Below are 16,449 nucleotides of genomic sequence, written 5' to 3'. Positions count from 1 at the left end.
GATCACTAGCCATCTGGGAGATGCAAATCAAAATGATAAGGTATCACTTCACAACAAATTCAAAGAAAGACCAATTAAAAAATACAGAACAGCAAATGCTGGATATGGTGAAGAGAGATCGGACCTCTTATACACAGCTGGTAGGCTTGTAAATATGTACAATCATTGTGGAAAGTGATATGTCCATATCTCAAATAAATGGGAATAGAAATATCACAGAATTCAGCACTTCCTTTGCTAGGTATATAGCCCAAAGAGATAGAGAAAGAACACGGGCAGACATATGTTTTCCCATGTTCATTGCAGCACAGATCACAGTAGCAAGAAGCTGGAAACAGTCCAAATGCCCATCAGTACAGTAGAAGTATGTATAAAGAAACTGGTATATAAACACAATGAAATACGATGCATCCCTAAAAATCAGCCATGAAACGCCTCATGACATGAATTAACTTAGAAACTATTATGCTGCGTTACACTAGTCAATCACAAAAAAACAAATATTGTATGATTCCACTAGTTTAAGAGTAAACACCAAAAACAAAGCAGAATCCTGCTCTCAGGTCTTCTAAGTTTCTAATCTGGTTTCCCAAACTCAACTCGGGAGAGAGCCTAACTAGGCCCATGAGCCCTATGTCACCACCTTTATATGTACATCTTTAAAACCACTTAAAGCAGGGGTCGGCAAATTGCAGCTTTTGGTGTGTACATGGACCCTGAAGTAAAAATAGAAAAAAGTTAAATGATATCATTCAGATAATGGTGATTTCATGTAAAAATACATTTATGGCTCTTAAATATTATATATACTCGAGTATAAGCCAACCTGAATATCCGCCAAGGCAACTAATTTTACCACAAAAACTGCATTAAAAATGTGCTGAAAAAACTCGGTTTATACTTGAGTATATATAGTAATTTTTAAATTGTTGGGAGGGGCAGGATTGGCCCTTCAATCTCAAAAGCTTGCCAATTCCTGATTTAAAGAATACCGCACCTCAGATGGGGTCAGGTGTTCAACATGAGGGGAGGGAAAAGAACATTCAGGGGCTGTCATACAATATTGTGCTAAGGTCATCCCAATTTAACAAGTACTCCGATATACAAAGCTTGCTGGAAATTCAGGTCAAGATGGTAAGAGTGGGGCATTATGTCTCAGGGAAGGTGATTACATTTCTGTTGGTAGGTAAATCAAAGGCAACCTCCTAACTGGGAAAAAAAATGCTTAGCAATACGTACGTAGCACCCAATGGGACAATATGCCTAGTACTACGCTCCTAATTGGTCACTTTTGATTTAGTTTCTATCCAGCTCTTGGTGACCCAGGCCATGTCCTACATATTACTGAGATTTTAAACTCTGTCCTTTCAAAGCACACATCTTTCATAGGCCACACCAGAAGGATTTGATGTGGAAACCCTACTAAGTGAACTCGCTTTACCTTTAACTCACCTGCAGCAGATTTAAGGAACAGACGTACTCCTTGGATTTATGTCTAAAATGCCTTCGTGTGAGAAGCGATCCCACAGTTATGGAAATGGAGATCATTGGACTTTGGTTTGGAACCCTTGCTTTGTGGATGATCAATGAATGGTGGCCTGGGATTAACTTATATTTACTATTTTAATGCTCTCCTTGCTTTCTTATGACTTATTTATCTTGTAAACATGGCTCTGTCTTTGTGAATGACTGTTTTTAAAAGTTTTGTCCTATCACCAACCCCACTGTTTGTGTAAACAGTGTCCAGTCACTTAAGAATACAATTCGTGTATTGCAGTCTGAAACCAGACAATACTTATATAATTTCCTTTTCTCAACAGTGTTTTAAATTCTATACCGTTGACTAAATTAATGACACTATCAGTAGAATTACCTTATTCCCCAAGGGGATGATTTATAATGATCTCTATCATAAAATGATAATTATATTGCTAAAGTGAACCAGATACTTATGTAAATCATAGATCAATGAATGGATTGGGGGCTCACAGTTAATTATAGCCCCAATCTAAGAATAATTAGTTCTTAAAATACGGCCCCACTTGATGATCACTCCACTGAAGATATTTGTGCTATAGCAAAGTGTGGTGAAGAAACTACATGGTGCCTAAATACCAGAAAAAAAGAATGTCTGGGGTCCTAAAGGCATGTCTTAAAATAAGCAGCCATCAAAGTGAGGTGTCAAGTCCATATGGAAGAAGCACATCAGCCGGTGTGATGTAACAAAATCCCCCCAAAATCGAACTCACTGCCATTGAATCAATGCTGACTCAATCTTCCTCCCTTGGAGCTGCTGGTGGTTTCGAACTGATGACTATATGGATTAGAGCCCAACATGTAACCACAACACCACCAAGGATTGTAAATAATAAAATCCAAATCCAAAGGAAGTAATGGTATCAAACCTTAAATTCTGAACACTTGATTTGTAGAGTCTATGGGTGATAGTAGAAACCCAAAATCCATTTGCAGAGTCCCAATATGATTATGTCTTGGGCAGCAAGCCACAGGTCAGCAGTTCAAAACCTCCAGCCACTCCAGAGGAGAAACACTGGTTTTTCTACTCCTGAAAAGTTAGAGTCTCAGAAACTCCCAGGGCCACTTTTACCTTGTCCTGCAGAGTCACTATGTGTTGGCATCGACTTGATGGCAGTGAATTTGGTTTTTGGTTGGGTTTTTTATATGGATTATGCCTCTACTGAATCCCCTCTGTACAGTCAAGTGATGAGAATAGCTTTTATCAAACAAGAGAACATTGTAAAGCCAATTATGGCAGATATAGTTATACCATTTCATTTAATCTCCCCTTTAACCTACTTTTGAGTTATCTCAGCTTTTACTATTTTGATCGAGATTTTTCTGTTTTCTCTAGTCATTGTTGTTGGCTCTTTTGTTCATTTATCTGCGTGCTTGCTTCCTGTTTGTGTTTTATATGATTTTTCATATTTGAAATCCGGGATAAGTAGCTCTATAGAGACAGTAACTGAATGGATAATTGCCAGGAAAGGATGGCAGGAAAGGATGGGGAAAATGAGGAGCTAACAAACAATGAGTGTGAGCAGAAAATGTTTTGAAATTGATTGTGGTAATGATTGCACAAATCATCTTAATATGATTGAATGATTAAATTTTATGATAGGTGAGAAAAAAATTTTCACCTCCTTGAAAGTGCTATCACCCCCACTGAGAATGCATCATGCAAAGAAACTACAAGAATGGAGGAATATTCCAGGGCTAGTAACTAAGGGAATATTACCACTTCAAGGCCTGAGTAGAAGAGGGGAGGCAATGACTACCAGAAGTTGACAACAGAGGGTAGAGTAGAGAGAACAACATGGAAGCAGCTGTGACATTCCACCCAGAGATGTGAAGTGACTGAGTGAAAGCTATCCAGCATACCCAGACCCCACCCATTCTTCACACTATAGTGAACACCATATTTCTAACTGGATCAGAAACTGGGTGGCTAGAGGTGCAGTGGAGAAAGATCTTGCCAGTTTTTGAATTCTGGACAATGATGCATACGATCATCTGATTTTCAAATAAATTTAAACTGGAAAATTGAAGAAGAAAAATAATTGTATAAATGCAATGCATAATAATAACTGACTATAATCATATAGATGACCTTATAAAAACAGTAGGTTTACTTTCTCTTATACAGTAACTCATACAATTTTAAATAGGAACAACCAAAAAATACTAACAATGTATAAGCTACACCTACTAGTTTTGTGTCACAAAAAAATTTCATGAACATTTAACTCATCAAAGGTTAACCAAACCTTTACCAGATGCCAGTTATAGAGCAAAACCAAAGTTTCTACCCTTATGGATCCTAGTGGGGGAGACACAGGAAAAAACAAGCTTATATACTATAGTGTCAGATAGTGCTAAGTACTTAGAAGAAAGTAAAACAGAAGAAGCATTTAGAGCTAAAGGGATGCTATTTTAGATAGGGTGGATGAAGAAGGCCAGAGTGGGCCCCGTGTGGGATTACCCAGGAAAGACTATTCCAGGGCACTGCAACAAGTGTGTGCTCAATGGACTGGATGACGAGTAGAAGAGAAAACAAGCTGAAAACGACTCAAGCCTCAGAGGATATTTACATCACTGGCAAAAACGTGCACGAGAGCTTCCAAAAGTTCATGGGAAAATGCCATTATCTTTCCGTTTTCTGCCCCTTCCTGCCTTCTCATCTTTGTTTTGGGTATATGTGCTCTCTTTCATTTTATAAAATTGATTGTTCCAAGGAAAAAATTCCTCTTGGGTATTATTGTTTATTTTAAGGGCTTTTTATTTGACTGAAAGAGGGTCCATGAGATTGCTTTCAGTTCTAGGTCATAAGAGTGACTTAAGGCCATTGTCTCAGGGACTTCTTCAGTGTCTGTCAAAACCAATAATCTGAGTTTGTGCATGAATTTTAGTTTTTTTATTCTACGTTGTTCTCCCGCTCTGCCTAGGGCCCTCTATGTGATCCAGTTAGGGCTATTGGTAGCAGTAACTGGGAACTCTCTTGTTCCAGTCTTGGGCTTGTGTAGTCAGCCATAGTTTATGTGGTCCATTAATCCTCTAGACTAATTGTTCCCTGGAGTCTTTAATTTTCTTCATTCTCCTTTTTTGAAGTCCACTTATAGTTCGTAAAGACAATATTCTGCATCCCCTATGGTGAGTAGCATCTGTAATCTTAAAAGCTCGTGATTGGCCATCTAAGACACAACTATTGGTCTCTTCCCAGTAGAGCAAAGGACAGTGAAGAAAATAGACCCAAGGAAGAAATCAGTACAAAGGACTAATGGACCACACGAGCCACAGCTTACATAACACCAAGACCAGAAGAGCTAGAAGGGGACCAGCTACCACTACCAATTGCTCTAACTGTGATCACACAGAGGATGGATCTCAGACGGAGCAGGAAAGCAATGTAGAACAAAGACTGAGATTCACAAAAAAGACCACAGTTACTGGTTTGAAAGTGATTGGAAGAGTCTCCGAGACAATGGAAAAGTCATAAGGAAGGAAATGGGGAACTCATAGTAGAAACAGAGAGAGTGCTGACATTTTGTGGGGAATGCAATGTTAGGGATCACTTTACGTACAATAAATAAATACACTTTCTACTTAAAAAAATTACAAGCAAGAACTAGTAGAAAAAAGGCGGGGGCGGGGTAGTTACTCCTGAAGGCATCCCAAGTTTTTGGTTATAGTGATGTGGTGGAACTGTTGGAAATGGAATAATAGTGATATAGCATGGCGTGATTGTAAAAGATGGTGTAGGGGTTGTGTCTGGCCTCCTCTGACTTCCCAAGGGGGAAGGTGAATCAAACTCAACATCAGCCCAAAGTCAATTCCTATGAGACAAAGATTGGTCAACAAATTTAGCTACTTCTCACCCACAGTAAATGTCTGGAGGCGACCCACTCTACCAGAAAACCTCCCATCCAAGGCATTCAACTGAATCAAGGAGGTTCAGCACAGAGATATTAGGGTCCAGTCCCAGCTCTCTGTTCTTAGGTAGAGAGATCTCCACCTTCTGCTTCTATGATGGCTCCTTTTAAGTCTAGTGTAATGGCCAAACTAACCAATCCCCTTGATAGAGTTCTATACACCTTATTTGCATGTTTCTACACTACAAAGGTGCCATGTATCTAATTTACATTATGAGCAGCTACTCAATCCCCTGGATGGACCTTATTTACATAATCCTCCCCAATCATTTGATGGGAATTACAAAGAATATGTTCAAAAGAACTATATAAAGCAACTCACAATGTATCATAACACTGAATGAAATTAATGTATTGCATTAACTTAAAAATGGCACACTTTTTGTTGTATATATTTTACCACAAAAAATTGTGTCTAAATGATTTTTAAAAATTAAAAAAGTTCCTTTTCCTTACTGAAATAAGGTAGAAAGTAAGGTGTGAATAATAAAATGTGGTAGAAAGGGTAGAAAAAGAAATAGAAGTTCTCCTAGTACTGTTTCTTCCCAAAACAAAACCAGAAGTTACTCTGCTCTCTCCTCAAAACAAAAAGGAAAGACAAAGATTTTTAGTCTATGTGAAGGCTAATGCTGTTTACTGCTATTTAAAACTGAAAAAAAATCAGATTGGGAAAAGAAATAATGTTCTGTTTGAGAGGTCTTTGATCAATCCAAGTAGAGGTATCAAGCAGGTAGTTGGACATATTACACTGGAGCTCATAGGCTAGGTCGGAACTGTGAACTCAACTTGGGAGTCATCAGCATGTCAAACGTATGTTAAAAGCCACAGAACTTGGTGGGTAAGTAACCAAGAGCAGTGCCCTGCTCTCATAGGACTTCCTACCATGACGAGACCATTCTGTAATCTATGCTATCTAATACAGTAGCCAAAAGCCACATCCACGTGTGGTTTCTTAATACTGCAAGTGTGGCTAATATTCCAAAGAACAAAATATTTATTTTAATATTAATTAATACTTAAAAAGACACATGTTGAGCAGCAATGACCTAGAGAATGAGTATACATGGAGCAGAGGAAAACTTCTAAGACTGAGGGGGGTGGGAGTGGGGGGTAGGTGAGATTGAGAGTCGGGGAGAGAAAGAGCAATCAGCATAGGAGACTGAGAATGAGTAGCCAGTGAGATAAGAGAAAATCTTATAGAGTGGTGTCTATCAGAAACCAGGGTTAAGAAAGTCTGCAGCAGGAAATAGTGATCAACTGTGCTAAATTGTGCATGAAGGTTGAGTAAAATGAAGACTGGAGATTGATCAGTGGATTTAGCAACATGGAAACAGAAGTTTGTCGAGTGGTTTCAGTGGAATAAGAAGGAAGTATTTGGAAATCGAAATAAGGAGTTTAAGTAGCTTATTTGAGGGCACATCATGGGTGAAAAGAAATAGGTGGTAGATAACTTGAGGGGGCACCAAAGGAAAAATTAAAAAATAAAAAATCCCCAGAGACTTTAACATGCTTGTAAAGTAAGGAGAATGTTCCAGTAGGTGCTTGATGTTACTTCTATAAAATATTCTAAATATCGTTTAAAGTTTACAGAAAGAAAAGATGAACAGCAACATGGGTTTTCTGTTGTGTGCCTTCGAGGGAGTCAATTCTGACTCTGTGACAGAGTACAACTGCCCCATGGAGTTGCATAACCCCTGTGAAGTTGCAGTAGGTTTCAATCACTGACATTTGGTTAGCAGCCAAGCCCCAAAACAAGAATGCTCTATTCCAAGTAACTCATCGTTCATTTGAATGGAGACACTACTACAGATTAGGAGAATGCTGAACTATACAGTATCTCCATTTGCATAAAACATTTGACACGGTGTCTTTCTAGAGGACATGATGGAAAATTGGATTATAATACAGGTACCCTTATTGAGCAACATAACTCCATCATGATGTCATTGTTCATTAGTAGCCTAGTGGGAAGTCTCTAACTGGATGCTGTTTCTTAACATCTCCTCTTCAGTTTTCACATTCATATGGTGACTTTGCTGTTTATTTCTCTGAGAATTAGAAACTTCTGACAAGAACTTTGTCTTCCCACCACCAAGGGTGATAATGGCCCCACATGCATTCATGTACTCTCCATTCTTCTCATCCATTAGATGAACAGTCATTGTTACCTCCACTTTACACTATAGCCTCTTCATCTTGCCTGGTTGAGGTCCCTGGAATTATCTCCTTTCTTGCTGAATCTATTTTCCATTTGCTTATAATAGTTGCATAAATAGCTATTATAAAAAAAGATTGTGAACCTGAGATGTGAGCTCACACTCACTTCTAGTTAGCTGGAGGTTCTGGTAAAATCTCCTCCCTAATCTTGGGTTTCAATTTTTTTCTATCAGTATTATTAGTTCTACCCTTATAAGTCTGTGTGTAGATCACTGTCCATGTCAGAAAAGACAGAGCAAAACTGTAACTGCAACATTTCATTCCTTTTCTCTATATGATTAAAGGGCCAGTTTGTTAACAAGTGAGTTAGTTAATTGTGCCAACCTGGCCGATAATCACATGTGGGGCTAATTGAAAGGCGGAGGGATAAATGGGTGGTGAGCCTCGCCTTTCTAGTTCTCCGATCTCTTGCTTTGTGATGGTCGCACCAGGGTGCGGCTGCCTTAGCAGTTCCCTGCTTCAGCTTGCAAGATTGACTTCCTACAAGACATCCCCAAGGAGAAGCTACATGGACCTATCCCGATGCAGCCCTGGGTACTGGAGCAGCCGTGTGGAGACCCCTGCTAGTGCTGAGATGGTTATTCGTTTACTGACTCAGCTTTCCTCGTGCCGTCAGCATCATTGTCTCTGTTTTGTGAGGTGGAGGACTTTGTGGACTGGTGTTGGGTTAATGGGTTAATGTTGGACTTGTGGGCTTGGGCAGCATGGGGTTGGGATGTTTTCGTGATGCACACTTTCTTTACATAAAACTCTCTTATACATGAGTTGCTGTGGCTTTGTTTCTCTAAAGTACCAAGACTAATACAACATAAGGAAGGAGCCCTGGTGGTGCAGTGGTTATGAGTTGGGCTGTGATCCACATGGTCGGCAGTTAGAAACCTCCAGCAGCTCCAGGGGAGAAAGACTGGGCTTTCCACTCCCATAAGCAGTTATGGTCTTGGAAATCCACAGGGGGTCGCTATGAGTTAGAATTGACTGGAGGCCAGTGTGTCTGGTTTTTGGGGGTGGGGTGGGTGGGGAGGTGAGGAGTTGTTAACAAGAAGTATCTATTATTTTATCTTCTACACACACACACACACACACACACAAATATAATAGGCATTTTCATGCCTACCTTAACCATTTCAAAACCCTCAGCTCATCTTTCTCCTAGGATTTGTTTTGTTTTATATCCTCTTTTCCTTTTTTTTCTTTTGTGTGTGTTGAGTTCAGCTGTCTACTTCACCTATCTCTTCTCTTTACATATCATTTCTAATGTTCAATAAGCACCTTCAATAATGATCACTTTACAACTTCACGACTAACCCCCCCCTACTCTATCTGTTTTTCGATTTTCCACATTCTAGCTCTGTTCCATATTCATTTGGAACATGAATATGGAACTATCATTTATTAAACATTTAGCTATCATTTATTAAACATCCACTTTGTTTCAGCCATTATAAAAGCAATCTCAGTCTTTCCTCAAGAACACAATATGGTAGCAAAGGGTTGGTTATTTTGTTTGTTTTTTTGCTAAAGGGGGCACTTAACACAAGTTGGATGGTCAGGAAAATCTCATGAAGGAATTAATCTTACAATTAAGGAATAATAGGAAGAAGAGAGAACAAAAGCATTCAAAATAGAATGAGCAACCCACCTCAAGTCACTGAGAGAATTCCAATAAGTTTGGTATTCAAATACAAAATGAGAAACAGGAAAACAGGATGGAGGGACAGGTAAGCACAGATCAAATAAGAAAGGTTTTGTACTCTCTGCTTAGAATCTTGGGCTTTGGTCTACTGGCTAATGGTATCAGGATTTGTCCATCAGAAGCACTTATGTAGTCTATCTGGACCCCCCCACCCTCAGATAACATCCAAGCATGAGTGTGTTTAGTAAGCTCATGATGAGCAGTCAGGCTTGAGAATCACTGCTGTCAGTGATCGGAAACCCATAAATTATTGTAAACATGCTAGCAGCGTGGTCAAGGCTTGATTACTCTAATCGCAATGTGGAGACAAATTTGAGAGAGAAAAATTTAGAGGTATTGGAAACCAATGTGGAGGGTGCTGCAATACTGCAAGCAAATTATGCAACTGTTATCTAGAGTAAAAATGGTGGTAAGGTATAGTTTTAATAAATACACAGAAGTTAAAATGAGCACACTTTTGGTGAAGGATTGCGTTAAGAAGTGAGAGGAAGGGAATAATCAAGAATAATTCTCAGATGAGCTTGGTTAACTGGACAGATGGCACTGCCAACAAGGAAATGCACACCAGAAGAATCGCCAAGGCACATGCACTGAGTCTGCTATAAGGGCAAACCCGCTCTAAATCAGGTGAGCAGAGTCCTCTGCTCATTAACCTAGTGCTCATCTTCTTCTCAGTGACTAATGACGCTAAATCTATCATCCATTCATTTCAATTGTCAGCAATGCTCAAGAGGTATATATGCCTTCTCAGCAAACACATCCACCCCTAACCCATGGTTTCCAAGGACAGACTGAATGAGAAAATAATGCAAGTATTACTCTTTTAAGAAAGCAGGATTCCAAAAGAAAAAGAAAAGAGAGACACGGGTAGAGGAAAGTTTACTTACTTTAAGTATTTTTTTGAGGTTGTTTGGTTGGGAGAATTTGCACGTTTGGTTATAAAGAAGGAGTCAGCCAGTGGTGTTACCAGCTGGCTCCTAACAGCTCTGACAGTGTTTACCTCTTTCCAGCATGGCAAACATCATATTGGTAGCTTGAAGATAGCCAATATGGACCAATGCAACACCTGAATGAGACACACACACCACCAGCACCACCACCACCCACCACCACCACCACCCTATTACCAGTATACCACTCCAGCCAGCAGAGGGGAGGACACTGAAAATGAAAATAACAATCAGGAGACTAATCATATAGGACAGAGTGTTTGCCAAAGGAAAAAAAGGGACATCGTGGACTGGGAGCCCAGCAGAGGCTGAAATCAATGAATTTCAAGTGTTATCAACTTTCTCTGCTAGTTGAGATCCTCAGCAGGATTCGGCTGCATGGCTCTGAAAGTAGAGTGTGGATTATATAGCTGGTTTAGAAATGGGAGTTTGGGTATGAAAGGACAGCAGAAGCTTAAGTGAAAGGGAATCGAGGGCATAGGTAGGACAGTAACCCATATGGTCAAAAATGAGCACAAACTGGATGGAGAAGCGAATGTGGTCACACGATACTGACAGACAAAGAGAAAACACCAGTCTTGGCATCAAGACAGTGCAGATCTCTGTGACATGGAAGAAAGGCCAAGGCAGGGATGAAGGATATTAGAACGTTAAGATTTCCAAAACAAGCAGTTGTAGATGAAAATAATATTATTAGAGTAAGTCCCTTCCAAGTTAAGTGTATAAAATGAAATGAGCGTTAAGGTCACTACAGTTAAGTAGTGTGTTAAATAAAAGATTGTGAGGAAAAAAATAAACGATTGTGAGCTCTTAAATGAAAGCTCATTAATGACAGGGACTTGGGTCTGTTATATTTACCATACTGCCAAATCTTTAGAAAACTCCACCTACAACAACATCTCGTACACACAGGCATTCAGCTCACCTCACTTGCTGAATGGACGGCCTGCCCTTTCTCCTTCTCTCCGGCTCCCATTCCCAGTCCTTGGCTTTGAGGAAGACTTCCTGCAGACACTTGGATAGCTGACCAGGTATCTCAGCTTTGTCCTGGTTCTGGGATGAATTCCCATAAATGATTATCCAACCAAAGGACCGCAGGATCAGTTAACTCTCTCAGTCCTGTGGAATTTCACACTCGTATTTTCTTGATATAGACAACTATTCTAAACACTCCCACACCAAGTCAGAGTACCAAATGTGCATTTTCTTCACTTCTAGGGTTGCTCATCCTACAATGACATGTTTAAATACCTTGTCACTTTGGGCTCTAGTCAGAGATACAATGGCATTTCAATCCTCACTGAAAAGCAAATATGTTTAACAACCAGGCAAAAAGTGCTCCCAGTCACCAAGTTTACTAAAGAACCGTCAGATATCTAGTGGCCATTGTGACGTGGAGGAAAAGGGGTTACTGGGCCACAGTTTCCTTTTCATCAATGCAATCATTACCGATAAATATTGATAAATGTTTATTAATCTGCCTATTCCACTATTTCACAAGTTTCTGTATGGCTGCATATACAGGCAGCATCTGACAGTGGTAAGGCAACCGATGAAAAATCTTGCAATTACTACCTAGCTGCACAGTGCTATTTGAAACTTTGGCTTCTTCCATTAAATGTCTATCCATCACACCGAGTTGCTATGTGTATCCTATGACATATATATAACTCAGTAAAAATTCTTGGTAAATTGTATAGCACTATGTAAATCAGGGTTCCTCAAACTTTTTAAACAGGGGGCCAGTTCACTGCCCTCAGACCCGCTGGAGGGCCGGACTATAGCTTAAAAAAAAAAACTATGAACACATTCCTATGCACACTGCACATATCTTATTTTGAAGTAAAAACCAAATGGGGCAAAAACACCTGGTGGGCCAGATAAATGTCCTTGGTGGGCCTCATGTGGCCCAGGGGCCGTAGTTTGAGGACGCCTGAATTGTAAATGCTTCACTGGTGGGGTAGTGGATATGCGTTGGGCTGCTAACCACAAGATCAGTGGTTCAAAACCACTATGAGTCAGTATTGATTCAATGACAGTAAGTTTGGTTTTGAGTTTTTACGTGTGCTTGGCACTAGCTGAACATGTTACAACAGAGAGTGCCATCTTGGGGAAGAAAAAGATTACTACAACTTTTGCTCAAAATAGTTTTCCAGAAAAATGTTAATATGGGTTCTCAAATTCTAGTCCATAGCATAGTTTCTAAGGAAGCACAAAATAAATTCAGGGAGTATTTGCCATTTTTCACTTTCCCACAGAAAAAGGGAAAAAATGGTTCTGATAATAAGCTTTATTCATTTAGCCTGATTAGGAAGCAATAATTTTTCTTCACCAAATAGTATAATACTTGAAAGACTCAATTTCTAATTTATCACCAATTTCCAAAAATCTTGTTAAATTTCCCTTTAAAATAAAATTATTAAAAAATAAATAACAATTTGCACGATGTGCTTGCCTAAATTTCTTATTTACAATACTATTAGAATACTTACCGTTGAACAGACTATTTTTAGAAACATCTTATATACCAAAAAGGATATTGCTCTAGATCACAGTTAGTATGAAGATTAATGAAAATAACATATAGACCAGTAGTGCTCAATAAATTTTGGTGAATTTGAATCTGTCATGATTTAAAGCAACACTTTTAAAAATATAAAAATTTGATAAGACTCTTAACTGAACTAGCTCCCATCTCCCCAGCGACTAATAATACATCGATAATAGTGAATTTCATTTCATCTTTTTTTTTTTTTTTTTCAGATTTTGGTGAGAACATACAGAACAAAACATAAATCCATTCAGAAATTTTCACACATACCGCTCTGAGATAGTTAATGTTTATTGTGCCAACCTGACTGATAAACACATGTGGGGTTAATTGAACGGTGGAAAGAAATGGCTGAGTGAGCCTTGCCTATTCTAGTTCTCAGGTCTCTTGCTTTCTGATGGTCAGACCAGGGTGCAGCTGCCTTAACCAGTTCCCTGCTTCAGCTGGCAAGGCTCACTTCCTGCAAGACATCCCTAAGGAGAAGCTGCATGGAAATACCCTGATGCAGCCTTGGGTGCTGGAGCAGCCACGTGTAGACCCCAGCCAATGCTGAGATGCTTACAAGCTCACTGCTTCAGCTTTCCTCCTGCAGTCGGCATCATTGCGTCTGTTTTGTGAGATGGAGGAGGACTTTGTAGATGGGTGTGGGACATATGGGCTAACCTTGGTCTTGTGGACTTGGGCAGCACTGGGTTGGAATGTTTTCTTGACGTGCACTTACCCTTTATATAAAACTCTCTCTTATACATATGAGTTTATGTGGATTTGTTTCTCTAAAGTACCCAGACTAACACAAGCTCTTTAACCACGCTCTTCACTCCACATTGTGTCACCATCCTCACTATATTGCCCATATTGTTGTACCACAGTCTCTTTCCTCTGTTTCCATCTGTTTCAGAATTATTGTTTGCAAGCAATAGATTGGGTGTTCCTCATCTTACAATCTATCTAGTAATATGTATAGAATCTTCCTTCTGATCAACAGCCAGCTATTGGGTTCTTGATAAAAAATTTCAGTAATAGTAGCTGGATACCACCAATTTCTCCTGGTCATGGCAAAGTCGTTTATGGAAGCGATTAGCCTGCAGTCCATTTCCTTCTCAGATATCTGGGTCTCCTTGCTATGTTGTGCCAGTGGCACACAAACAATTGCTGTGTCCTGGGTGGCTGGCTGCTCCCAAGCGTTCAAGCCTCAGGCACTACACACTGAAATATGAGGTAGAACAGAAACTCTAAGCTGTGCAACTAAAAAGTTGAATCAGCAAAAGTTGTGCATAGACATCCAAAAAGGACAGTTGTAGAGGCTCCTAATGTTCAACCAAATACCTCACAAGTTCACTGGTGCACGGGACATTGCAGGTAATTGGCCTGATGACACTTTTAGTGCTTCTGTTCTACCTCCTTGTTTGTCAAGTAGGTCTTAAAACGTGCACATTGCCAACCATGGTACAATTGTTCTCTAGTTACTTGAAGGAACAGAGGAAGATCAGTCAGGAAATAGCGACCCGACAGGGCAGGGTAGAACTGCCTCCGTGAGTTTCTGACACTGTGATTCTTTACGCTGTAACAGGAGCAGAAAGCCCCGTCTTTCTCGCAGTTAGTTAGCAACCCAACTTGCAACCACTAGCTACACCATCAGGGCTCCTATGAGCCGGCATCAACTCGACAGCCGTGAAAGCTGCCTCTATGAACAGTGAACTATTTCCTTTGTCATGAAACGATAAGAACTGGGTGGTGCCCCGTTACCGGGAGCAGGTTACCCTAGAAGCATGGTAAACTGTTTACTTACTAATCTGTAGCGAGCTGTTTCACATACTTTTTACCACATCAATTCACCACCTCATTACATGTGAACTAGATCACTACAGATTAGTAAGCACAAATAAACTTGTGTTTACTTTGTGTACGGAGTGTGCCATCTCTGTCAAGGACTGGAAATTTGAAAAGAAGCTTTGATTATGTAGGAAGGTCCTATGAAATTGGGAGAAAGGCAAGGTGTCAGCCACAACTAGAAGCAGCTATGGAGGGGAAATGTGCAGCTGTTCACTACAGATTAGGAAGTAACACAAGTAAGCCTGTGTTTATTTTGCTTACTGGATGGGCTGGCATTGCCATTTCTGAACATTTTGACAGAAGATTCTATTAAAGAATCCTATCAGAAAGGAAAAATACAGAATTTCAAATTTTCATTGAACCTAGGAGTCCTAGAGGCTGGATGAACCCCTGAAATTACCGCCCTGGGCTCATCTTTAAACCTTAAAACAATATTACTACCTGAAGACATTTTAAAATCAAATCGTTTAGTCTAACTAGTAAAGAATGTCTGCCTTGAGTAATGTGCTCTGTTAAGACCTATCTCTATGGGATCAAATTGACAACTGGAATGATGAGGTAAGAAACTTAGGGGTAATGAGTTTATGATAAAAGGGGAGATAGTTGCACAACTCAATGTAATGACTATCACTAAACTGAACATGTCAATTGCTGAAATGGTATACTGAATTTGTTATGCAAATAACGAACATACTATACATTTTTCTAATTGTACCCTCCCTAAAGTATTTTCATAAGTGTGTCATCTTCATTTTTTAAATAGCAACATGGTAAATATGTATAATGTGAGCTATTTATATAAAAAAGTATGTCTCAATATAGTCTAAACAACAAAAAACATTATTTAAACAAATATGTGTAACATTCTATGTGCTATTTTGCCTTCCCCCTCTTCAGGCGTAGCTTAATGATTAGTTATACTAGTCAAGTTGGCTTTTTTTTTTACAACACATCACTAAAATCAAAAATATGAGGAAAAAGGGTAACATCATTTAGACCATTTCATAAATAATATTAATAAAGGTCATGAATAACTTAGAATCATGTGTTTTTCAAAATGGCAGAAACTTCAATCTTCATATTACAACTCTGTATTTTACAGGTACCAAAACCAAAGCCCATAGATCCAACCTTACTGGAGTGGTTAGGCCTCCAGACTCCCACATGCTAGTTGTCTTAGAGTTATGAAATTTGGGGGGCTAGTTAACTAAAACTAAATATTACCAAGTTTAGAATACAAGGTTTTAACTGACACCGTGCAATTAAAAATGAGCAAAGAAATTTCCTTAACACCTCTTTAAATGGTTTCCATTAGACTGTAATTTGTACATTTGGGAACAATATTCAAAGATCCCTTTCAAAAACTTTTCAAGTTGCAATAGTTGAAAATATGAAATGCAAGAAATTTAGAGGTGAGGGGAGACTATGAACTGACCTGGTTCTGATTAATATACAATTATTTTTAAAGAATAAACTAATTAAGGCATATCAGCTGAACTAAGTTATATAATATTTAAGCATAAGCAGTATCTGTTAGTCTAAGCTTTACCACCAGGTAAAAGTTTGATCAGTACTGTGTTAAGCAATTTTTGTAAATATGTTAAGCAATCACCATCAGAATAATTCAAAATTACAGAGTGAAAACAGTACATTAACAAATATTAGGTGCATCCCATACACCTATTACAAAGCTAATATGAAGGTGCTTTAAAATGTTGGTGGACAGGCCTGTCTGGGTAGGACAGGCTGGATGAACAA

General features: G+C 39.2%; 1 protein-coding gene and 1 pseudogene across 1 annotated transcript in view; one reads left to right on the top strand and one right to left on the bottom strand.

Moving 5' to 3' along the window:
• Positions 1-16,449, bottom strand: part of LYST (lysosomal trafficking regulator) — a 258,721-nt gene that overhangs the window by 220,925 nt on the left and 21,347 nt on the right. The gene's annotated exons all lie outside the window — the stretch shown is intronic.
• The window catches only part of LOC101661124, a 22,891-nt pseudogene continuing 17,381 nt past the window's right edge, over positions 10,940-16,449 (top strand).

The sequence above is a fragment of the Echinops telfairi genome, unplaced genomic scaffold (assembly GCF_000313985.2).
Source record: "Echinops telfairi isolate 266 unplaced genomic scaffold, ASM31398v2 ScPeMD7_7424;HRSCAF=8462, whole genome shotgun sequence".
NCBI classification, from domain to species: Eukaryota; Metazoa; Chordata; class Mammalia; order Afrosoricida; family Tenrecidae; genus Echinops; species Echinops telfairi.
The sequence above is the reverse complement of the archived record's forward strand: the minus strand, read 5'-3'. Positions and strand labels throughout refer to the sequence as shown.